At 42.2% G+C, this 24,874-nt stretch overlaps 1 protein-coding gene across 1 annotated transcript in view; it reads right to left on the bottom strand.

Annotated features, from left to right (window-relative positions):
* RHOJ (ras homolog family member J) overlaps window positions 1-24,874 on the bottom strand; it is a 581,705-nt gene that overhangs the window by 417,820 nt on the left and 139,011 nt on the right. The window lies entirely within an intron of this gene.

Consider the following 24,874-nt stretch of genomic DNA (forward strand, 5'->3'; position numbering starts at 1 on the left):
ATGTACAGCAACGTACATCTTAATGAAGGGAAGTAAGCGGCCTGCAACCTCATCTGCTTTCCACTCCCCAATCCTATTCACTGAGCATTTGTAACCAGCTTACTCTATCCTTATCTCTCTTTTAACGCCTAAAAGCCAATCAGGTTTGCGGTACATACTTCAACAACAAATAAACATAAAGTAAAAGTTAACTAAACTGGACCAAAATTAACAGAATTACTCGAAATACAGTGGTTACGGATGTCAAAAATCCTCTTAACGCAAGTACTTAATTTGAGCAGGACTTTTCTGGTTCTCGTCACAGGCACTTAATTGTCAACATCGGCACTTAAGACAGCCTGCCACATGGTGGCACTGTTTGTATAATTTAGAGCTGCTCTAAACAACAATTGTTTATTAATTCAACATACATGCAAAAACGAATTCATGTCACCAAAGCCATTCTTCTAATGGAATAGTCAGTTTACTTGTCACAGGCAAGTTCACACATGTTAAATTCTAAACGGGAAATCTATGTAATAGGTTGTCTTTTTTATCTGTAGGTTTACACAACTTTCATGTTTGGAATATGCCTTTTTACTTCGCATAACCAATAGATATTTTACTAAGAAAAAGAGATGTAAAGGATTTGCGCTTGCATTCAATCTATTTCAATCCTAGATGTTTTCGCCTTTCAAGTGTGTCTTCCATTTAGACATGCTCGCAGGAGTTATGATGATGATGGTCTTCTATGCAACACAGACTGCCAAAATACTGCCATCATTTAATAGAATATGCAGCATTCTTTACATAACTATTCATTAATAATCGAAATTGATGGCCCACATTAAAGGGAAATGCAAAGTGAATCGCCTCCTATGTGTCTTGCAAAACTTCAGAAGTAGCAAGTAAACTTGATCAAAGCTGGAGTGTTTCATCAGCCCACAACCCTCCTGCTTTCAGTGTGATCTCTGTAAACATTTGTATTTTTAGCTTTGAATATGAAGTCAATTCAGCCCAATGCTCTGGAGCCAAAACACAGCACCCCTTCAAACCCCTATTAAAACCCCTATTATCCAGCAAAAACCGATGGTTTGCAAACTATCCTTCGTCAAGTGTATTTATAGGGTCCCTGAGACGATTTGGTTTAGTTTGTTAATTAATTTTATAAGATTTTTGTTTGGTTTTCAAGAAAATAATATTACCAGAGCACGCACAGAGCAGATAGAAAGATAGTGTGCATTTATTTGCAGTTCTTACGAAGACTTCCTCTTAGAGAAAGCATGATCTTCTTAATGACATGTTCATACTTCACACATGCAGCTCAGTATTGTCTATAAATCAAGGCATTGATTGCCTGTTGGTCTGCATGGGAACTTGCACTACGCTAAGCGATGCAAACAGCAGAGTCTATCCACTGCCACACATGGACGCAATGTCGGGGTCGCTACTGCGACCCCTTAAACTGGTTGCGACCCCTGTCTCTGCGATCAGTATCAGGAACAGACGCAGCTCATCCTTATGGATGTATGTGAGGGCTCCACGGACCTCATTTTTTGTCATTTTATAATACTAATACTGAATATATTACATTATTCGCTATTAGTTTAATACAAAATTGAGTCAGTAAAAAAAAGCTTTTACGTGTATGTCTGTTGCAGTTTTGAGTGTGTTTATATAAGAGGGTATGTTTATGAGTTAATGTGTGTGCATGTGCAGGCAGGTTGTGTGTGTATGTGTGAATGCATGTGTTTGTATGTGCGAATGTGTTTGTATGTATAAACATATGCATATGTGAGTGAAAGTGAAGGGCAAGGGGCATGTGTGAAGTCACTTCCGCTCCCCCTGGCATTTTGGTGAATTGACATCCATGCTGTCACACGCAAAATATTTGTCCAATGGTTGTGGTTGAAGGTGAAGCAAGACCTCAGATCCGTAGGTCAATATGGGCGCAGTCCCAGTTTCGTAGACCATGGAAAGAGGTGTTAAAGATAACCCACTATATTTAGCGTAAAAAAGTGATAAAACATTGTCTAATGTTTTCTTCGAGTTAATTTTATCTGCTATTTAAGATCCCATGATAGTCTACAGTCAAACAGAGAACCTACATATCGGCACTCCTTCACTAACTCAACAACGGAACCCATATTCAAACTTGGGATTATCAATTCCCAAAAAATATTATTTTTGTCTTGTCTAAATTCATTTACTGCCATTCTCGCCAACATAATCAGCCATTGAATATATGGAACACTATAGCCATTTTGGGGTCTGATCAAGAACTACAAAATCTTTGGAGGAGACAGTAGGTGTGACCTAATCATCAAGTAGCCATGTCATTTTGATGATCAATTATTTCTGTCATGATCTGTGGCCCGCACTTACCTCTTCGTGCTTGATTAGCATGGAAGCACAATATCCCAACTTGCTTGATGGTCCATGCATTAAGAAGCAAGAAAGGCAGGTCATGTATGTTGAGTGGATGCTCTGTTTAGAGAGGATTTGTGTCTTTGCTGGACAAGCCTGACGAGGCGCCTGAGTTCAGTCAAGGAAACTGCATGTCTTATGATGCCACATGACTCTCATGTCATTGCATGTGGTAGTGGACATTTTGAAGTCACAAAGTTTAAGGTTTTCATTGTGCTGGGTAATCGAAGATGATGCTTGTGTTTCAACTGTAGGAATACTCTAGGTTAGTGCTTTCTGACAATAACATTAAATGAATGTTTATTCGAGAGATAATTTTTCTTAAGATCTAGCTGAGTGTAAAAGTACAGAAGAAAAAATAAAACGCATGCCTCTATTCTTACTCATCATGGGCCATTCCCTCTCAAAACGAGTGGTCAGTATCTTCTAGAGAATGGAAGCTGATTAGGAATGGAGCGTGATTGGAGAGAAGTTTGAAACTAGAATAAAGAACTAAAAGTATGCAAAATCAGGGCATCTCTACACAGCAAATGTGATTTCAGGAAAATGTGACATACATATTTGAGAACTGCTAATAGATTTAGGCAGGCATTAAATGAGAATAGGATAGGTCTGTAAGAAGGAAAGGCTCAGACAGAAATATGACTGAGGACCTGAAAAAATATTGGAAGGCTCAGTGGGATAGCAACAGAGCAATGGATCCAAATGTAAGCAAGGAAATGGTGTCTCAGTGGGTAGTAAACAAAATAATTAGGGTGCAGAGGTTGCTCACACCTCTGGCGTCTGTGCCACATCACTCGCTGCTCTAATGAGAACCTTTCCACATAAGAGACAGAGCTTCATACAGACAAAAGGAAGGGAGACATTGCGTTGTTACTAAGGCCCTTTAACCAATGGTCCTGTTTTGGACAAAATGGCATTGTCGGGATATACAACCTCTCTGCATGTGCATGCCCTCTGTGTGCTGTCAACCATAGCGGGCAATATTGAAAAGCTTGATATTCCCTTCCATTTTCTTGTTGATATGCATTGCTTTCTGCTTTTACTACCATGATTATTATGACTTTTTCTGCTTCATAGTGCACAAAATGGTCAAAAACCCATTTGCTACATTATGCAAGTTGGTGGGTGGCACAGCGCATATTGCATGGCCCTCTGTATTTCCTTCCTTTGTTCTTGTCACGTGAGGACAGCCAAAGATACCTGGAATGTTTTCAAGAGATGCTGGTATGCATGTATCTCATTCTCAAAACAGTGCAAACATTCCAGAAGAACAGGCTGCAGCCTCAGAAACGCCCAGACACTGCTTAGAGGCTGTCTATAGGAGCCATGGCCAAGTGGGATTTTGACACAATAGATAATGAAGTGTTAACGGGGTTGTTTCAGTAAGCAGATATGCATATCCCATGGGAGAGCATGTCGGTTCTCCTCATCTTCCCAAGCAGCTGGAGGCAGGTGCAGAGTCTCACTGCCGCCAATAAATCCAGGTAGGAACATATACATCATCGTCTTCACCACTGTCTCCAACAAAGTGCTCAAACAGCCAGATTTAGCTGATTTTTTATAGGAATATCAGAAGGTAGCTGGAGAGGGTAGACAAGGACCGGTCATCATGAATGTAACAAATAATGGTCTCCCCCTTCTCGTGTACTTTTGTGTTCTTTTCTTACTGCAGCCAGTGAGTTCCTCTTTCTCACCATAGTTTGAAGCCTAATGTAAGAAGTCTAGGACTTGGCTTCTTTTCCAAGGCATTCTTGATGAATAAATAGGAAAGACCTAAGCTTTTTAAAAAAAAGATTACCTCTCATTGAGGGCCAGGTGTACAACCCATTTTTGCATGCACAAACAGGGTTGCAAACCTGTTTGCGCATGCAAAAACATCATGGGCAATGTACAAAGCCTGTTTAGCGAGTCGCAATTTATTTGCGACTCGCTAAATAGGTTTTGCGACTCGCTATTTGGAAGAGGCATTCCCTTCCAAATAGCGAGTCTCAAGACCATGTATTAATGTTTTGCAACCGAAATTGCGGTTGCAAAACACTTGCAATTACCACCTACTTTAAGTAGGTGGTAATGCATTCGCAAATGGGAAGGGGTACCCAGGGAACCCCTTCCCCTTTGGGAATGCATGAAAAAATATTTTTTAAGGGCAAGCAGTGGTCCTAGGGACCGCTGCCTGCCTTAAAATATGAAACGAAAACATTTCATTTAAATTTTTCTTAACTGCAACCCGTTTTCCTTTAAGGAAAACGGGCTGCATTTTTTTAAAAAAAGGCTTTATTTTAAATCAGTTCCAGACATGGTGGTCTGCTGATCCCAGCAGGCCACTTTCCCTGGGAGCAAAAGAAAACTACTGGGTATGGGCTCCCAAGCAGCAAGGCCAAGCCACAGCCTAATGTATCAAAAAACAAAGAACGCCAATGCTGCCTTTGAATGATTCTCACTATTTTCGTATCTCACAATCGATTTAAACAAAAAGTGAGAAGATCATTGTCTCTTGAATGAATCTTTAATTTTATTGTTTATATTTCTTCATCTAGAACTTTTTAGTTTTTTTCAGAATTTCTTTTTTTCAGTTTGAAAAGACATATGACATACAAAATATGGAACACATTATATACATTTAAAACACTCCCCAACCAACACTCACGCATACACTCAGTTGTGAATCACAAACAATTACAGTCAACCCCTCTCACACACTCTCAACAATACAAAAATATCAATGGTTCAATACAGTTCAATATAAATCACATTTCCGATAGTGCCATAGACAATATTTTCAGCCTATTTGTAATTTTTTTCTGAGCAATTCAACAATTCTTTTAAATTCTTATGGCATCATACAATACAGGGTCTACGCGTTTCGAACTCCTCCTATTTGTCGAGTTCTCATCAGGACCATACTGTAAAAATGGAAATGGGGGGAGATCTAGATTAGATTCTAGTATTCGACCATATCTCAAAGCTTACAAGTGGCTCAACAGCCATCTTTTACCTCTTACCTTTAAAACAGTGTATCTTAATCACTGAATTGTGTTCGTCTTGGTACCCGGCGTGTGACCACCTAAACAACAATAACATAACAGAGCTCAGTCGAGCTATTCAAAGGGGTTCTATTTCCCACTATATTGTTGCACACTCACATAATCTCACTCACCGGTGTGTTTAGTTTGGTGTATCTCCTTTCTGTAAATAAATAGGGATTCTTTGTTAGGCACTGAGGGCTTGTTTATATAATTAGCTTAGTGCCGCAACTAGTGAAATCTCTTACCTCTATTGTTTCTGGTGTTGGCGGAGGATAGAATTAAATGTTGTACCTCCTGTAAAAATAGTAATAAAGGGTCCTATTACTACTGTCTATATAACGTCAGTACAATTGTCCGGACTTAGTGTGAAGCTTTTCACCTTACCTTACGTATAAGGAGTCGTTCCAGGGGACCGGAGTGAATTATTTGGCGGTGTCCTAAAAATGATAAAGTTGGAGATTATTTTCTATCCACTCAAAAAGTGAATTCCACTGGTATCTTTTCGTGTTGAAGTCATCAGGAGATTACCGTTAGTCAAGGCTTGGTTTTTCCGTGCTCCAGGTCCAGGGGGTCTGTACGTTCTCCTGTGTTTGCACAGTTTGGTCTGTCTCCACAAGGTTTTTATCTTACTTCCGGGTTGCGCCATCTTGGAGTGGGGTTGTATATTTATTTCTCCACCAGAATCCTGCTCCATACAGATGAGCATTGTGACGCTTTATTGATAATGAAATTTTACCTATTATTTTTGGAGACGAAGTAGTGTAAAATCGTAAGATTAGTTGTGCGTAATGTGTGGTGGCGTCGCCATCTTGGAATGGGTATCAAGGTGATGGATATCTCCTATTGTTAACCTGACATCTTCCTGCTCACTTATACAGTCTCTATGACAGTTTATATAACTCAGAAATTTCATTTAGTCCTTCAGTTGCCGAGTTAAATTTAACAATCATCATTGCTTCATAGCGTGATAACTTGGCCTCGAGGTCTCCTCCTCTCCTGTCTGGTTCGACCGTTGTAATCACAGTCCAACGAAGATCAGTTTCCACATGGTTTTTTGCCATCCAATGTTGTACCAAAGGTGCATTCGGTACTTTTTGTTTTATTCTTGATTTGTGTTGTTGGATTCGCGTTTTTATCTCCTGATTGGTTTTACCTACATAGAGTAGGTCACATGGACATACTATTCCATAAATGACGTACCTTGATTTACAATTTGTGAATTTTTCATGTCTCCACGTTGTTGTCTTGTGTTTAAAGGCGACCCCTTCTTCCGTAGTTGCACAACAGTTGCACTGGCCGCATTTATGATGGCCTTTGATTGGTGGTAAGCCAATCATGGTTCGCAAAGTCACTTCTTCTTTAGTGGGCATAGATGCTCTTATCAATTTGTTTGCAATGCTCGCTTCTTTACGAAATGCAAATAATGGGACTTTAGAGAGATCCTCATTCAGGTTTTTTATCAAGTGCCAATTTTTCTTAATTGCCTTTTTCAACATGTTGGAATTAGGGCAGTATGTACTCACTAGTACCATTCGGTCCATTTCTTGTTTGGTCTTTTTTTCGAGGAGACATTCTCGTGGTGTCCACCACGCTCTATTCATACATCTTTTTAGTAGTTTTTTTGGGTATCCACGTTCCATCAAGTTTGATGATAATTTGGTGGCATGTTTGGTGAATTCGTCTTTATGTTGGCAATTTCTACGAATCCGTAGAAATTGCCCGTAAGGGAGATTTTCCTTAAGGCTACGTGGGTGGTTGCTTGAAAAATGTAAAGATCTATTCCGATCAGTGTCCTTCCTGTACAAGGTCGTAATCAGACCTCCCTCTTCTGATGGATATATTTCTACATCCAGGAATGGCATTTTACATTTAGAGTAATTCAAGGTGAATTTGATTTCTTGTGTTTTGTTGTTCAGCCAATTGTGGAAATTGGTGAGTTCTTGTTCGGCACCCGTCCATACAAAGAATACATCGTCTATGAAGCGATTCCAATTATTTATCCATTGGGCAAATGGGTTCTGATTGTAGATAAATTTCTCTTCGTAGGCAGACATATAAAGAATCGCCAGTTCCGGGGTGAAGGGCAGCCCATGGCCACACCCCCTATTTGAAAATAAAAGTCTCCATCGAAGTTGAAATAATTTCTTTTTAATGCAAATTCGGCCATTTGGATGATGAATTCTGTTGGGATTTCCCAACAGAATTCATCATCCAAATGGCCGAATTTCGATGGAGACTTTTATTTTCAAATAGGGGGTGTGGCCATGGGCTGCCCCTTCGCCCCGGAATTGGCGATTCTTTATATGTCTGCCTACGAAGAGAAATTTATCTACAATCAGAACCCATTTGCCCAATGGATAAATAATTGGAATCGTTTCATAGACGATGTATTCTTTGTATGGACGGGTCCCGAACAAGAACTCACCAATTTCCACAATTGGCTGAACAACAAAACACAAGAAATCAAATTCACCTTGAATTACTCTAAATGTAAAATGCCATTCCTGGATGTAGAAATATATCCATCAGAAGAGGGAGGTCTGATTACGACCTTGTACAGGAAGGACACTGATCGGAATAGATCTTTACATTTTTCAAGCAACCACCCACGCAGCCTTAAGGAAAATCTCCCTTACGGGCAATTTCTACGGATTCGTAGAAATTGCCAACATAAAGACGAATTCACCAAACATGCCACCAAATTAACATCAAACTTGATGGAACGTGGATACCCAAAAAAACTACTAAAAAGATGTATGAATAGAGCGTGGTGGACACCACGAGAATGTCTCCTCGAAAAAAAGACCAAACAAGAAATGGACCGAATGGTACTAGTGAGTACATACTGCCCTAATTCCAACATGTTGAAAAAGGCAATTAAGAACAATTGGCACTTGATAAAAAACCTGAATGAGGATCTCTCTAAAGTCCCATTATTTGCATTTCGTAAAGAAGCGAGCATTGCAAACAAATTGATAAGAACATCTATGCCCACTAAAGAAGAAGTGACTTTGCGAACCATGATTGGCTTACCACCAATCAAAGGCCATCATAAATGCGGCCAGTGCAACTGTTGTGCAACTACGGAAGAAGGGGTCACCTTTAAACATAAGACAACAACGTGGAGACATGAAACATTCACAAATTGTAAATCAAGGTACGTCATTTATGGAATAGTATGTCCATGTGACCTACTCTATGTAGGTAAAACCAATCAGGAGATAAAAACGCGAATCCAACAACACAAATCAAGAATAAAACGAAAAGTACTGAATGCACCTTTGGTATAACATTGGATGGCAAAAAACCATGTGGAAACTGATCTTCGTTGGACTGTGATTACAAAGGTCGAACCAGACAGGAGAGGAGGAGACCTTGAGGCCAAGTTATCACGCTATGAAGCAATGATGATTGTTAAATTTAACTCAGTAACGGAAGGACTAAATGAAATTTCTGAGTTATATAAACTGTCATAGAGACTGTATAAGTGAGCAGGAAGATGTCAGGTTAACAATAAGAGATATCCATCACCTTGATACCCATTCCAAGATGGCGACGCCACCACACATTACGCACAACTAATCTTACGATTTTACACTACTTCGTCTCCAAAAATAATAGGTGGAATTTCATTATCAATAAAGCATCACAATGCTCATCTGTATGGAGCAGGATTCTGGTGTAGAAATAAATATACAACCCCACTCCAAGATGGCGCAACCCGGAAGTAAGATAAAAACCTCGTGGAGACAGACCAAACTGTGCCAACACAGGAGAACGTACGTACCCCCTGGACCTGGAGCATGGAAAAACCAAGCCTTGACTAACGGTAATCTCCTGATGACTTCAACACGAAAAGATACCAGTGGAATTCACTTTTTGAGTGGATAGAAAATAATCTCCAACTTTATCATTTTTAGGACACCGCCAAATAATTCACTCCGGTCCCCTGGAACGACTCTTTATACGTAAGGTAAGGTGAAAAGCTTCACACTAAGTCCGGACAATTGTACTGACGTTATACAGACAGTAGTAATAGGAACCTTTATTACTATTTTTACAGGAGGTACAACATTTCATTCTATCCTCCGCCAACACCAGAAAAAATAGAGGTAAGAGACTTCACTAGTCGCAGCACTAAGCTAATTATATAAACAAGCCCTCAGTGCCTAACAGAGAATCCCTATTTATTTACAGAAAGGAGATACACCAAACTAAACACACCGGTGAGTGAGATTATGTGAGTGTGCAACAATATAGTGGGAAATAGAACCCCTTTGAATAGCTCGGCTGAGCTCTGTTATGTTATTGTTGTTTAGGTGGTCACACGCCGGGTACCAAGACGAACACAATTCAGTGATTAAGATACACTGTTTTAAAGGTAAGAGGTAAAAGATGGCTGTTGAGCCACTTGTAAGCTTTGAGATATGGTCGAATACTAGAATCTAATCTAGATCTCCCCCCATTTCCATTTTTACAGTATGGTCCTAAAGAGAACTCGACAAATAGGAGGAGTTCGAAACGCATAGACCCTGTATTGTATGATGCCATAAGAATTTAAAAGAATTGTTGAATTGCTCAGAAAAAATTTACAAATAGGCTGAAAATATTGTCTATGGCACTATTGGAAATGTGATTTATATTGAACTGTATTGAACCATTGATATTTTTATATTGTTGAGAGTGTGTGAGAGTGGTTGACTGTAATTGTTTGTGATTCACAACTGAGTGTATGCGTGAGTGTTGGTTGGGGAGTGTTTTAAATGTATATAATGTGTTCCATATTTTGTATGTCATATGTCTTTTCAAACTGAAAAAAAGAAATTCTGAAAAAAACTAAAAAGTCCTAGATGAAGAAATATGAACAGTAAAATAAAGATTCATTCAAGAGACAATGATCTCCTCACTTTTTGTTTAAATCGATTGTGAGATACGAAAATAGTGAGAATCATTCAAAGGCAGCATTGGCGTTCTTTGTTTTTTGATACTTTCCCTGGGAGGGCACATCATTCCCAATGGGCTCGCAAATTGCGAAAGGCTCATTAACCCCTTCGGTGCTCAGGACGGCCCCTGGCCGTCAAGCGTCACGGTGGGCGTGTGCTAACGACAGCCAGGGGACGTCTGAACTTCGCACACTCTCTATTTCACCCGCACAGCGTGAAAATTCAGCCAGCGCGCAAGGGTTTAATATTAGCGAGCCTCGCAATTTACAACCCTATTGGGAAACACAAACAGTGTTAAGCACACTGTTGTACATTTTATTTTGCGCCTCGCAATTTGCGATTCGCAAAATGGTCATACATCTGGCCCTGAATCTTTAACAGTGATAGTTTGTAACCTAAGCCTTTTTGTCCAAACCACAATCCCTTAACCATCAGTGATTTCTGGTAGGATGTAGAACATCAAAAAGTAGAAATCGCTTCTGAGAAGACAGAATTAAAGAAGGTGAAATAAAAACAAGCAAAATTACAGTGAGGTTAAGAATAACCCGGGGAGGGGGGGGTCAACTGTTATGTTAAAAAAAGATAAAAAACCTCAGTAAAGACTTGTTAAAAAAAAAAAAAAGAATAACCCAGACCAAACCTGATAGTGTATCTACTTCTCTCCCCCTTCCCCTGTATCCTCAAAGATTATTCTGGCCCTTCTGGAAGCACTGTTGAGCATAAGGCTAAGTGTCACCTAAAGAACCCGCACAAGGTATCCCAAGCGTGCTGCGTTGCCACGGTTCTACGTAGTTCACTTGCTTTACAATTGCTTGGCAAGCATCATCCAATAGATGCTGCCAAATATTAAGAGGAGGCGGGACTTAATCACATCCATTATAAAATGTTAATTTCTTATATCCCGAGTAGCTTGCGAGCATAGGTAATGTGAGAGCATTAAAACAAAATCTAAAGCAAAAAAATAATGCTTGTGTGTATTGAATGCCGGCATGTTCATCAAAATATGTGCTAGCTCATTGACGTGCAACTGATAGCAGGATGGGAGAGATTCACACAGCTGGTGCACCTTGGAGCAAAGCATACACTTGGTGTTATTGTCTGGTATATTTAAGTAAAACTGTTAACGATCCACATGTGATTCAAGGGCATAACAATAACAAAAATAATGTTAATAATACAATTAGAATAGGGTTCATTAGTGCTAATCTCCATTTCTTTTTATTATGACTTTATAGTTTATGAGTTGTAAACCATTATTCACTGCAGAACCTTAACGTGGATCCTGACACACTAATTTAAATTTATTTTGTAAAAATCAATTATACTGGAAGGTGCTGGTTTTATTTTATATTTTGACATTATGGGTGATCTGGACATGCCAGGGCTAATTAAAACCCAGCCTATGGGAATAGTCGTTCAGCAATACATAACTGTCTTAATGTTCATCCCTAACAGCTTTAAGGCATCTGCTAAACTGACTATCAAAGGAAAAGGCTTATATATTAAATTGTAGAACCCACAGTACTGGAGGCTATCATAACAATATCTAATCTTTGTCAGAATAGCTCAGGGATGACACTGAAATTTCATATTTCAATTACATTTGTGTATTTTTGAATCCAAATGGCCTGGGCTTTCTATTGCTTCATCGTTCAGTTTAATTGGATAGTTTTGTAATTTAGTTTCACTGTAAAACCTAGTTTATTCAATTTATACTGTTGTCAGGGGGAGCTAGGGGGCGCAAAAGTTCGCCTGCAAGGGAGCTTTATCGCTCCCAGAGGATACGCAATAATTTTTCAGGGAAATGCTCTTTCTAAAGGCAATGATTTTCCTTATTAAAAAGATGAGGCAAAAATTAACGAATGCGGTTTAAAGTTTCAAAAGAGTCGTGCGTGTTTCCTTGAAATGCTACAATAGTTAGTGCGATCTTTTTCAGCACACAAATGTAAGGTTTTTGAAAGTTACGGCTGATATGTTAGAGTTTTAGGGAGTTTGTGATGTTTTCGAAATGGTAACGCATCTTTTAAAAGCTATTTTAACATGTAGTAGTTTAGATTTATAACAGTGATTTACAAGGGGTGCCTTTAACCAAGGCGTTCGAGCTTTGCTCTCGTTGTCTACCTAACATCCCCATAATCCAGTTTTTACCCATCTATTATTTTACATTATTTATGACCCCCAAAATCATCTGCCCCTGAGGAGGAATGGAGAGTCATTATTTAACATAAAATACATAACTCACATCCCCACCACTCTCTGTGCCTTCCCTCCTCTCCAGGAACTGGTCTCCCCGCTTTCTAGTGCTCCTCTGACAGGATCTGAACCTTTTCGAGGCTGAGGCACAGTGGAGCTGTGCTCATGACGAGCTGAGCTCCTCATAACGGCCGTGGAACGCTCACGCGGGGCTAATTCCCCTCCTGTGCGGGGCGTTCCATTGAGTGGGCGGAGTCGTCATGAGCACAGCTCCACTGTTCAGCATGAGGAGCTGAGCTCGTCACCAGGACAGCGGCGCCGCGTGCGGCCCCCGCTTGGGAATTAGCCCCGCGGGGAAGGGGTTAAAGAGCACTGCCTGAGCAGCCTGGAACTGAGATACAAGTTCTCTTACTCACTATTGTGATGTCATGGCAATCAATTACTGGATTCAGAATACAGTTGTTCACAATAATGGCTCTGGGTGAGACCCATACATAACATATAGAATTATAGATGGGTAACAGTGAATTACAGTTTTTTTTTCACAGAGAGGTTTCGAATTATATAAAATAGACAAGTCAAAGCTCGAGTTGTCTATAATGTCACTCAGAACCCCTCTCTGAATATCATCCCTGCAATTCACCTTTTACCCATCGATAATTTGATGGTATGTATGCCCGCCCCAAATCATCTGTCCCTGCTTTCAACTAGTCCCTAGCAGCAGAGGAGCAATGGGTGAGCCATACATAATATGGCCTCTGTCAAGTTTCCCGTCCCAAAAGTAAAAACATAATCTTAACCTGCCATCCTTGACCCCCACCACCCTCCCTGCCTTCCTTTCCCTTCCTGCAGCTGTGCCTTCTGCTTTCAGTAAAGACAAACAAGCAGCACTGCCCGCCAGGCTCTCAGGAGGCCTGTCAGTTTGGCCTGATCAGGCATTATGACATTGCAATAGTGGGTTACCAGTTTTGTTGTTACTGTTACTATGTCATAGCAGTGAGTTATGAGATTTAGAAACTGAAATAAATGATAGAGGATCTCTATGAGAGCCATACATGCCAAACAGAATTATAGTAGGGTAACAGTGAATTACGGGGCTGTTTTGCACTGAGGGGTTTTGAGTAACATCAAAAAGAAGACTAGAGCAAAGTTTCATCATTATTCTTCTGCATCTGCTTTTAACTGCTATGCAGAGGCAGATGAATATGGGAGGAGCCATACATAACATGGCCTCTCCTCCCAGTCCTTCCCTGTGCTCCATTAGCCGTGCTCCCTTCTATCCAGCACTGCTCTGACAGACTACCCAAGAGCCCAGCAGAGCAGCCTGGAATTAATGTATGATCTAGCAACAGTGGTTAAAAAGGTCTGTTACCCACTGTTGCTACAGAAGAGCAGTGAATTACTGAATTTAGTATCCAGTCATTCACGCTAATGGCTCTCTTAGAGTGCCATGCATAACAATGATATCAAGCCAACATCTGTTTAATGAGCCTCATGTAAAGATATTTTGTAACTTGCAGATCACAGGTCTAAAAAGGAGCAGAAGCAACTCAGTCTTTCATTCTGCTTAGAAAGATCCATTACATACCTTCATGTTCCACAAAGAAATAACTATTATTTGAAAGAATCTATGTACTTGTCAGCCATGGAGTCCCCCTATCAATGATTATCTACAGTTGCACACGGAAATAATTTTGTTCTTCATCAGTGTCCACTTACTCCCCTCTATAACTCTGGATCCTTTCCACAAATCAGAGCATTCCATGCATCTGCTATCATTTCTCTCACTTTTCTTTAGACTTGTGCAGACACTTCCTGCTATTAAAAATAATTCTCTCCATCACCACATGCCAATAAATAGTTTCCTTCCATCTTATTATAAGTTGGCGGGGCTGCTCTTCCCACCTTCTGACCACACCCACTAGCCACCATTAGTCCCTTACAACACTTGTTCATATTTGGAGGGTGTTACCTCACTCCACATGGCCAGCAATACTACTGTGAGGGAGCATACAAAAGAGTCATTTAATTTTCTGAAGAAAATAAAATGAGTACCATTGAAATAGAAAATAATAAGGGTTATCATTCAAAATGCAATTAAATAGTAAATATCTACCGCCCGTTAAGCAAGGAACTTTGTGTTGCCATTATTTTCAAATTAAAGGTATTCTTTTTAGAAGTACGGGTATGGAATGGTATTAAACACTAACCCAACTTACATACCTTAAAGTACTCAGCAGTTATGGGATTGTCTTATTTCTACAGGTTTATTGAGTGACCCTCTAAAAGAAGACAGACTGCCCATTAGGGGAGATATGTAGGAACCAGGACCTAAAGAACAAGAATGGGTTTAGGCATTTTATATGTGAAAAATGACAGGGATTTGTTTAAAGGGAAAGTTAAAGGGAAAGCAATCCCATAATAACAGCTCAACGTTCCATAATTTGAAGTAGAGTTTGTAAAGATACAGCCAAATTCTAATAAAAATGTAATATATTTTAGAAAATTCATTTGGAAAATTGGAGCTAAATGAAACTGTATTACTGGTCACCAATTAGGATGAGCAAATATAAATAGATTATATTAAAAATCACTAAGAATGCTGGAAGCGGTTATTCAAAAAATACCATAACGTGTATTTGTAAGGTGCATGTTCACCTAGAAGGGTAGCTTGACATTGAATAACAGATGTTTATTGATATGGTTTATATTGATATATGAACCATGTTTTTATTACAATGACAAAAGGAAGTGATAAAACAATAGGTATGCAAGTGTTCCAAATGTTAGTATTTAATAGATTACTTAATAAGTAATTTGATGGAGGAGAACATTCAGATTCCACATCAACAATATTATAAAGTATATAACTGCAAAAAATAAACAGAAATTGAGAAAAGAAATGTAAATAGAAAGGAACCTATGATTATGCCTACGGCTAAAAGGTCGGGCGGCCAGCATCAGTCTTTGAAGATCTGAAACTCCACTGTAAAAAAAAACAACTTATTTTTAAAGGTGACAATTCACTCCCTCATAAAACCAGGAAAGTAACCCCTCAGAACCAATGGCACAAGGTTAAAAACCCTCCAAAAAACAATTACCCCCCCAAAGCTATAACAAAATAAGTTATACATGACACTACATAAAAGTTCGACAAAATCGTGTAATTCTGTGGAATAGCACTCCTTTTATCACTTTCTCATTATGTAAATGTATTAATGTTCATTACAATAAATATAGACATGCAAATGAACACAATTCACGTAACATATAACATTACAGGAAGAACTAAAAAAGACACATCAATAGGTCTTTTGCAACGATCCACATAGCCAATGCTATCACCATACACGTGTGTTGTTACATCATTTGTATTTGTACAGTGTTAGGATGATTGGTAGATTTAAGAGAAGCAGAAAGCCATTTTTAGGTCGAAGCCTACCAGACAATGCTGCTGTCTGGTTTGCTTATGATGTATTGTGGGCATTCTCAAAGCTTTCCTGGGAATGCATCCTGCCCGTTGGTTACTTTTGGCTTTTAACTCACATTTTCTCGCTTTCTGTTTGCTGGCTTTATTTGTTTTTGGTTGTCCAGCGCAAGTTTGTGCCTCCCCTTTCCCAAATCTTATTTACAGTATCCTTCTGAGTGCTCCCTTTCTGTAAACAGGCCTTTATCTCTTGTTCTTATCTTGTCACATTTGCTGTCATGTTCTTATCTTCCAAGGGAGTTTGGTGTTTGCATTTCCTTCTCTGACTTCAAAGTGAGAGGATTTATGTGACAATCATGCTGGCTACTGAGGATAATTCTGAAGTATGATGGAAGCAAATATTTTAAAAGCATCAAAACAAATCAATGCACTAGGTGATGACATTTACACACATTACAGGTTGTGTGCTGTATACATGTATCAGTAAAACGGTATGTCTGAGCAAATACAATGGTCATTTCAATTGAAGATGTGTTGTCTGTAATAGCAGTGCGCTACCACACCAAGCATACTCCACTTTAACCCACTCCACTCTACTCTGCACCACTCCACACTGCATCACTGCACTGTACGCGACACAATTCCACTCCACACCACTTTACCCTATGCCTCTCTACTCTGCATCAATCAATGCTAATGCACTCTAACCCACACTACTTTACTATGAACCACTGCACTCTACGTCGCTGCACTCTTCGCCACTCCACCCCACTCCACTCTGCAACTCTGCACTTTATACCACTGCACTATGCACCAATGCACTCTTTACCACTCCACTCTATGCCATCCACTCTGCCATCCACTCTAATCTACTCTGCACAATTGCACTACTACACTCTATGCCCCTGCACTCTTTGCCACTGCGCTTTACCCTGCACCACAAAATGGCAAAAATATGTGTTTTAAACACATATATTTGCCATTGTTTCAAGCCTGGGGTGACAAGAAATTTTCCGCACTGGGTACCACCTGACCTTGCAACGCCACTGACCCTACTCATTCCCCTGCACTTTTCGCCCCTGCAGTTTACTCTGCATGGCTCCACTCTTAGACTTTCCATGCCAATGCACTCTATGCCACTACACTCTATGCCACCCTACTATGCATTTATTTATTTTATTTATTTTTTAAATTTCTAAAGCGCGCAAATACCTTACGGTGTCTCGGCGCTTCAATAGACTCTATGCAACTGACCTCAACCATGCACCATTTCCCTCTACACCATTGCACTCTATGCAAATCCACTCTTAGCCACTCTAATCTACTCTGCACTACTTCATTCTATGGTACTCTAATTTATGCAATTGCACTCTACACCACTTAACACTACTCTGAAACAATCTACTTTATGCCACTCTATACTCTAAGGTATATGCTCGACATGCAAAAGGCTTGTGAGATACTACTACCAAGGTGCTTTAATTTAGTTTTTGTAAGCCCTACAGTGAGAGTTGCTTGTACAACATTGCTGGCACCTGTTTTCACAGTTCCTAAAAGACAGTTCTGATTGAACCAAGTCTCATGTGAGAGAAAGCTATTTGGCTGATGTTGGCACAGAGAAATAAGAAAATGACAGAAGATATGAATAGCCTAACACACATTAGCCTTGCAATATTACTCTTGTATCATAAAATTTACGCACAGGCCTATAGTTAATGCAATTTCTGCTGAGCATCTGACAGGTAGATCCTGTGTCATAAGCCCACTGTCAGTTGCATTTCTAGATTATTGCCAGTATGGGGGTTAGTGTGATGTCCTAAGTGTAACGGGTGTGCTTAGATGTAGGTTCTCTGCTTGTTGTGCCACAAACCTCAAGCTGCACCTCACTGATGAGGCCCAAGAAGACTCAAACCAGTATCAGGAGGCCTGTGTGCACGTTCAGAGGGGACACTGACTGGCAGATTAGGCTGCACTGTTGCTGTGGGAGCAGGACCTAGTAATGTACATCGGTGGCAAAACACAATGATCTGAACTGCTGCCCTGAATCATTGTCATGCTTTTCTTTTTTGGAGTGTGCTCAAGTGCTTCTTTGCCACCCTAGGGGAAGAGGATTTGCACAGTTAATATATTTTGAATTTTCACTAAAAGCCCTGTTATTATTTGTTGCAGACTACTTGGAAATAAATCTATGAGTCACGTAAACTGGGAACAATGAAAAGATGATTCCATGCATTAATTTCAGTTGAATTAATCACTCTGAGATTAGTCACACGAGAATAATGTGGAGGTGATTATTTTTACATCCTATTTTTTCTTTTCTGTTCTTTCAAAATCTCAGATACTGTAATGTACTATTTTAACCCATTCTTTTCTCCTTATCATACCTGAAACATTTTCCTTATCCTTTACTACATGCATGTTAGACCCCGAACCTTTTGTCTGTTTACTTGCTCTTTTTGTTGGCCTTAGCACTCTGAGCACTTTACCACTGCTAACCAGTTCTAAAGTGCATGTGCTTTTCTCCTGAACATGATGTATGCCTGATTGGCATATTTAATTTACCTGTAAGTCCCTTGTAAAGTGGAATATCATATACCCAGGGTCTATAATCTAAAAGCTACTAGTCTCAGGCCTGCCATTGCAGGGCCCATGTGTACAGTTTACTGCCACTTCTACATGGCATTTGAAACCAATTGGTAAGACCTTAAACCCCCTTTTTATTACACATAACTCACCCCTAAGGAAGACACTACGTGACTTTAAGGGAAGGGTGCTGTGTATCTAAACGGCAAGAAATTTACTTTTAAGTTTTACATGTACTGGTAGTGACAAACAGCTACATTCATTTTTCACTACTGTGAGGCCTACTCCTCTCATAGTCTAGCATTGGGAATTACTTTAAATACTTTTAAACCGCAATTCCTGATTAGAAAAGAGTAGCTGCATCATGTTTCATATCTTTGGAATGGTGGTGATAAATCGTTTTATTCATAAAGCTGGATTTAAGATTAGTATTTAAGGAATGTCACTTTTAGAAAGTGGACATTTCTCTGCTCTTAACTTTGGTTTGTTTGCCTGCAGCCTGTCTCCAGTACACACATGGGCTGGATGACAGCTACACTTTGTGCATTCCCTCCAGATAGCCACAACCCCAGGAAGACTGAGAGGACTGATTACCCCCCACAGATAGTCTGGCAGCCAGGGTTGGAAATAAAAGGGACCTGTGCATTTCACGGAGCTGCTTTGAAGTCATCCTCCAGTTCAAAGGCACATTTGGGTATAACTACTGGGGCTCTGACCATGGAAAACATCATTTACGATGCACGCATTACAATGCGTGTCATTACAACAAATGTTTTACAACTCGAAATCCATTACAACAAATGTCATTACATCGCATAATCCATTACAATGCATTCCCCAAAGTAACGCCCTGGCGGAGTTAGAATAGTAATTGCGTTGTAATGGATTATGCATTGTAACAACATGCTTTGTAATGGATTTTGCGATTTACAAAATGTGTTGTAATCCACACGTTGCAATCCGTGCATTGTAAAGTGTCATATTCTCTGACTATACCAAATCAGTACACTACTGGACCTCAGAGGAACGCTGGTAAAGTAAAAACTGCTGTGCTGTAAGGATTGCCACTTTCCCTTAACTGATTGTTCTGAGGAACTGCTTCCTGTTTTTCAGCTTTTCTGAGCTGCCCTGATGCTTGCTGATCTGCCAATATAGGGCCTGTGTGTGCAATTATCTGCCACTTTGACTTGGCATTTAAAACCCCTTGTCAAGCCTTAAACTCCATTTTATTACCCATATGTCACCCTTAGTATAGGTCCAAGGTAGCCCTAAGGGCAGGGTGCTCTGTAAGTAAAAGGGAGGACACACACTTTTAGGTTTTACATGTCTTGTTAGTGACAAACAGCTAAATTCATGTTTCACTACTGTGAGGCCTACTCCTCACATAAGTTAGCAGTGGGAATTTCTTAGAACACTTTAAAGCTGTAATTCCTGATTAGAAAGGAGCAGCTAAACAATGTTTCATTTCTTTGGAATGGTAGTGATAAATCTTCTTTAGTGGTAACGTTCGATTTGATATTACTAATTTAGAACCACCACTTTTAGAAAGTGGACATTTCTCTGCTCCTTAACTTTGCTCTGTGTGCCTGCAGCCTGTCTCCAATACTCGTCTGGGCTGTGTGACAGCTGCACTTTGTACATTCCCTCTAGACAGCCACAAACAAAAGAAGGGTAGGTGTTACAGATAACTCATCTGCATGTATCTACATTCTAATAGCCTTCTTGGAGAGGAAGGGGGTGTTCACACTTACATCTGGAAAGGGGCGACCACTCGGTCCCCCCGAACGTATGGATGAGTGCCTCGATCCCCCCGGGAAGCCATTTTTGGGCGGGAGGCGCGTCTCGGCTGGTATGCCCGAAGCGGCGTAGCCGGGGCGCGCCTTTTCCCGCCCTAGAGTGGGCTGGCCTAGACACCGACGCAGCCAGCCACAAACGACGCAATTGAGCCAGAAGTTTGTTCGGTGCGATACGCATCTTTTGATGAGGCGGTAGCCATCTTGAATCGCCTGGGGCACGGGACGTTGATGGCGAAATCTGATATCGAGTCAGCGTTCCGGTTGCTTCCGGTACACCCAGACGATCAGCGTCTTCTGGGATTCGGGTTCCAGGGGTCATTTTACATGGATAGGTGTATGCCAATGGGATGCTCTATATCATGTGCTTACTTTGAGAAATTCAGTACTTTCCTGCAATGGGTGTTCACTAAGAAAACGGGTTTCCGAAATGTAATGCACTACCTTGACGATTTTCTGTTCCTTGGCCCCGCCGGTACTCCCGAATGTGCCCGGGCCTTAGCTGAATTCTGTGTGTTAATGGATCATCTTGGCGTGCCATTGGCACCAGGTAAAACTATGGGTCCCACGACTTGCCTCGAGTTTTTGGGGATCGAGTTGGACTCAAGGGAGGGGTGCTTCCGTTTACCAGCTAGCAAAGTGTCGAAATTCAGGGCAGCCCTCCAAGTATGTTTAAAGGCATCCAAAGTTACACTGCATCAGTTGCAACAGTTAGTGGGAAAGTTGAACTTTGCCTTGAGGGTGATACCAATGGCTCGCCCCTTTTCCCGCTCAATTGCCCAAGCAATGGTTGGCTTAAAGGAGGGTCATCATCGCACAAGGTTATCGGCCGAGGTCCGCCAGGACATGCGGATTTGGTTAGCATTCTTGGCGGACTTCAATGGCCGGGTCGTCTGGAACAAGCCAGCCGTCTCCTCTGAAGAGCTTGGGCTATGGACAGATTCAGCAGGAAGCGTAGGTTTTGGCGCCATCTTCGGCACGAAATGGTCGGCACAAAAGTGGCCCCTATGGTGGCACGAGAAGGGGCTGACAAGTAACATCGCTTTCCTCGAACTATTTCCCATTCTGGTGGCCCTGAGAACCTGGCCAGAAGGGTTCAGAGATCATTCTGTTGTGTTCTGGTCCGATAATATGACCGTGGTAGAATGCATCAATAGTCAGGCAGCCCGTTGTAAGTTGATTTTGAGGCTCCTCAAAGAAATTGTCTTACTGTGTATGCAACTGAACGTAGTATTCAGAGCAAAACATGTCCCAGGGGTGATGAATCAGGCTGCTGATGCACTGTCTCGTTTTCACATGCAGGCTTTCTCGGGTTTCCTTCCTTCAGCGGACCCGGAGCCGGCACCCTTCCCCGAAGCTCTCTGGTCTCTCGGTGCCCCGAACTTCGTCACCTCGTGGGAGAGAGTCTAGCACCCAGGACAAGGAAGGCATATGAAGGGGCGTTCCAGGCCTATTTAGCCTTTTTGGGGGCAGAGAGAGGAGGACTTTGGGGTCAGGAGGAGTTGGTAGTACTTTTTCTGATGTCCTTACGTAGGGCTGGGAAATCGGTGGCTACGGCCCAAAGGCATCGTGCCGCCATTTCCTTTGTTGCCAGGGCCCATGGCATCCTGGACCCAACAGCGTCTTTTACGGTACAAAAAGCGCTACGTGGGTGGCAACGTCTAGAGGGTCGCAGAGTAGATGTACGTCGACCGATAGGTCTAGACAGGTTGTCCCAGTTACTGGTCACGCTCCCGAACACATGCTCGTCCCCGTTCGAGACCTGTTTGTTCCGGACTGCATTTACGCTGGCATTTCACGGGGCTATGAGAGTTAGTGAGCTGGTTGCAAGGAACAAACAGGATGTGACGGGGGGCTTGTGCAGGGAGCATGTTCAGATCAGGGGGGACGCGATGATTGTCTCCTTTCCCCGGTCTAAGACTGACCAAGATGGGAGAGGGGACTGTACGATCATTCGCAGGAACCCCGAGTCATCCATGTGTCCGGTACAGTGCTTAGAAGATTACCTAGCACAGAGAGTGGCATCATGGGGGGGGACGTTGTTGAGGCATGCAGACGCCACCCCGCTGACGAGGTTTCAGTTTCAACGGGTGCTTGCAATGGCCATTGCCGCAGCGGGCTTGGACCCGGGCGAATTTGGGACCCACTCCTTTCGTATAGGGGCTGCCACTGAAGCTACAGCCAGGGGTCTTAATGTAGAACAAGTGAAACGTGTGGGGCGTTGGTCCTCCAATTGTTATAAGAGGTACGTGCGATTGCACATGTTGTGAAGCTGTATTCATGTACTCACGCCTCTTGTCTTTTGTTTATTTTCAGTTGTGCAAGCTTACGCGGCAGGGCAAACTGAGCAGTCGACCCAACACCAGGCCAGCGGTCGCACGTCACCGGCTGTGAAGAAGGAGGTGTGGGTCGTGGGCCACTCATACGTGAGACGGGCCGCAGACGTATTCAAAGCAGGTGACATGATTCACATAGCTGGGGAATACGGGTACAGAGTGTCCTTCTACGGAAGGGGCGGTCTCTGTATTGACCAGTTTCAGGAATTTTTTGAGGGCCTGTTAGGGCGGATGAGGTCACCGCCGTCCATAGTCATAGTACATTTGGGGGGCAATGATTTGGTCACCACCGGTAGACGACTGCTCCTGGAGGCTATGCTTTCCACGGTAAGTTGGTTAGCGAGGAGAGTTCCGGGGTGCCTAATTGCGTGGTCTCATATGATCCCACGAAAAGTGTGGCGGGGGGCTATCTCGATCCCTGCTTTGAATCATTCGGTTAAAAAGTTGAATAACAAAGTAAGTAGGTTGTTCCGGTCCAAGACATTGCATTCAATCTCGCATAATTGTATTAATGATGATAGTATGTATCTGGGGGATGGTGTGCATCTGTCGGGGGCGGGGAACGAGTTACTCATAGGAGACTTCCTAGCCTGGTTGAAATCTTTAAAGCATGACCTATAGGTAGGAGTTTTGTGGGGGGTCCGGATAGCCGGTCAACTATCCGGACCTGTGGCGGTAAGGTCATGATCGGTGAGCACTAATTGGTAGATCCCTATGAGTGGGCGTCACCCAACACGGATGGGAGCGCTCGGGAGAGGTGGCCATTGGCCCCTCAGTGGGGAGGCGGTCCCGTCTAAGGGCGGGTCGCCGGAAGTAAAGGAAAGGCGGTCAAGGCCCCTTCCTTTGTAGGAGGGGTTACAGCCCCCTCCTGGGGAATTTCCCGGGGCTAGTGTCATCTGCGACGGCAGATGCGGTAAGTTGTGTGGGGTGGGGAGAGGTCAACGATACCTTCTAGATACCACACACAAGTGTTCGAACGACCTTTAAATGGCGTCGAGTCTTAAGTGCCCCCGTCAAGTCAAGGGAAATTGTTAGTAGTTGCACTTGTGGTAAGCCCCTGTGCCATCGCCCCTCCTAAGTGGGAGGGGTAAGTCTGGTTAGGGATCTTGACACCGGTTATGACCTTGCCGTTGGCCCTTAAACGTTAGGATGTACAATTTCAGTGTTCTTAGAGAATGTTTTGTAGGATGCTAGTTCGGCTAGGAGAACCTCTGTATTAGAGATTATGTTAAGGTTAGCCAAACATCGTAATGTGATAATGAAATTGTACATAACATGAAAACGTTTAATGTTTTAATTTTTGTTTTAATAAATACGGCCGGGATGGTCACTCCATCCCACATCCAAAAACTTCAAGAACTGTTTCCGGTTTCCCTCCTTTTGGGGATTGTGTTGAGAGGGGGTGGCGGGTATCTCAGCCATATGGAAAGGGGCGACCACTCGGTCCCCCCGAACGTATGGATGAGTGCCTCGATCCCCCCGGGAAGCCATTTTTGGGCGGGAGGCGCGTCTCGGCTGGTATGCCCGAAGCGGCGTAGCCGGGGCGCGCCTTTTCCCGCCCTAGAGTGGGCTGGCCTAGACACCGACGCAGCCAGCCACGCCCCCGGGGCAGGCAGGGGCGGGTTCTCGCCCGCCCTGAAGACGGATAAAAGAAGGCGCAAGACCAGAAGACGTCCTCTTGTTCTTGTGCTCCGAAGCTGCACCTCCTCGCTACACGTGAGCTCGGGACGGAACGAAGAGCCAATTTTGACCCACCCACCAGCCCCTGAGGACAGCAAAGTTGTTGTGCAATATAGTGAATTGATAAGTTTGTTTTTCCGTTTCGTTTACAGGCTATAACAGTATCAGTTTGTGGTTAATAAAGATGGTGAATATCGTTTAGGTTGTTACGATTAAAGTGATTTGATGTGATGTTGCATTTTTAGCATGTTCCTTCGGTCGTAGCGACCAATGTTTTCATAGGTTGAAGAACTGTCGTATTTATTTTTGGTAGGCGGTAAGGTCATGATCGGTGAGCACTAATTGGTAGATCCCTATGAGTGGGCGTCACCCAACACGGATGGGAGCGCTCGGGAGAGGTGGCCATTGGCCCCTCAGTGGGGAGGCGGTCCCGTCTAAGGGCGGGTCGCCGGAAGTAAAGGAAAGGCGGTCAAGGCCCCTTCCT

The sequence above is a fragment of the Lissotriton vulgaris genome, chromosome 9 (genome assembly GCF_964263255.1).
Source record: "Lissotriton vulgaris chromosome 9, aLisVul1.2, whole genome shotgun sequence".
Lineage (NCBI taxonomy): Eukaryota > Metazoa > Chordata > Amphibia > Caudata > Salamandridae > Lissotriton > Lissotriton vulgaris.